The sequence below is a fragment of the Salvelinus sp. IW2-2015 genome, unplaced genomic scaffold (genome assembly GCF_002910315.2).
Source record: "Salvelinus sp. IW2-2015 unplaced genomic scaffold, ASM291031v2 Un_scaffold5026, whole genome shotgun sequence".
NCBI classification, from domain to species: Eukaryota; Metazoa; Chordata; class Actinopteri; order Salmoniformes; family Salmonidae; genus Salvelinus; species Salvelinus sp. IW2-2015.
The window spans coordinates 21816-23576 of NW_019946294.1; the positions used below are offsets into that span (position 1 = coordinate 21816).

Consider the following 1761-nt stretch of genomic DNA (forward strand, 5'->3'; position numbering starts at 1 on the left):
AGGTGGAGTGGGTCGTCATCTTAGGGTCATAATCACAATGTAGCAGGTAGGTACAGTGCTTATATGTAGCGATGAAATAGTCAGATTGGGTGGCAAACACAGATTCTACCTTAGGTGTACCTTCTTGTGGTAACATACAAGAGGGGGTTAGAGACTAGACTGGTGTTGTAGCCAACGTTGTTGGAACGCTGCCAACTTGGAATCCAGACTGATTGTGGTGCTTAGCTGTTTCATGATACGCATACGCCTTGGTGTGTACTGGGCCACTGAATCACATGTAGCTAGCTGTTTTACCACGTTGGTGCCACCACTGGAATCACAATGTAGCTAGCTGTTTACCACGTTGGTGACCCACTGGAATCACAATGTAGCTAGCTGTTTACCACGTTGGTGACCCACTGGAATCACAATGTAGCTAGCTGTTTACCACGTTGGTGACCCACTGAAACTGGAATCACAATGTAGCTAGCTGTTTACCACGTTGGTGACCCACTGGAATCACACTGTAGCTAGCTGTTTACCACGTTGGTGACCCACTGGAATCACAATGTAGCTAGCTGTTTACCACGTTAGTGACCCACTGGAATCAAAATGCAACACTTCAAACTGTTTCTGCATATTGGTTATTGATTTGGACATGTTAAAACTGTGTTTTGACATTGCGCTATTCCCATTTAGCAAAATGTAATTGAAAAGACGAAAAGACGTTGAAAATAAGACTATGCCCGACATCCGTTTGTAGTTGAAAGTGAAAGTTGAAAAGATGTCTTTTCGGTTCGTTTTTTCAATGATTTGAAAACAGCTTAATTTCAACACACTTGCAGCTTATACACCTATAATCAAGTTGTATTAACAATCCTACATCACTCCAGTATTTCTTTACAACATTCAAGTGCTAATTGTCTTTATTCCACTACTGAAGAAGCATGACTCAAAGCACCTCATATTTCAAACATCCAGCCTGACAAAAGATACATGTTTTATTATTCCATGCCTCACCATTAAGTTAATTATTGCCAATACATATTAACAAAGGGGTGAACATTTGGTTTTGATAATTCATATTTACAATTATGTAACATTTAGTAATCATAGTTATTCATGTAACCAACTTGACATTTTTGGGTACAATTATATTGACATTGTTACCCTGCTTTTATATCCAACAACATGCCTATCGAGTGAATCCTGACAAGAGAGAGAAGCTCCGCAGTGGAAAGTTACTACGGATATCGCAGGAGTTTCCTCTTGAAATCAGACATGTCTGTGGTAAGGACAACCTGCTTGCTGATTATCTCAAGGGGGGCAGTCAAATAGATTTGTGTTTTGCATTTAGCCAGTGAGTTACCATTATCACAATTTATTTTGACATGTTTTTCCCGTGTTGGAGATTAGTTTTATCTCTTATTCTTTTCTGTGTTTTTTTGAAACTGCACTGTTAGGGGCTCGTAAGTAAGAGTTCCAGTGTTGTATCCGGCGCATGTGACTAATACTATTTGATTTGAGTTTTGTTTGGGCTCGTTCCAAGGGGACGAGAGTTCTAGAAGCTAGTGGGTTTTAGGAAGACGACAGTTCTAGAAGCTGGTGGGTTTTAGGAAGACGAGAGTTCTAGAAGCTAGTGAGTTTTAGGAAGACGAGAGTTCTAGAAGCTAGTGAGTTTTAGGATTCTATAGAAAGAAAAAGTAGAAAAAAATAATACGATTGTATATTATTATTTAGAAATATGTGTTTTTTCTTGTTTTTAAATGTTGACAGCCAGTA

General features: G+C 39.1%; 1 protein-coding gene across 1 annotated transcript in view; it reads left to right on the forward strand.

Moving 5' to 3' along the window:
- The window catches only part of LOC139026525 (neoverrucotoxin subunit beta-like), a 34098-nt gene that overhangs the window by 4669 nt on the left and 27668 nt on the right, over positions 1–1761 (forward strand). The gene's annotated exons all lie outside the window — the stretch shown is intronic.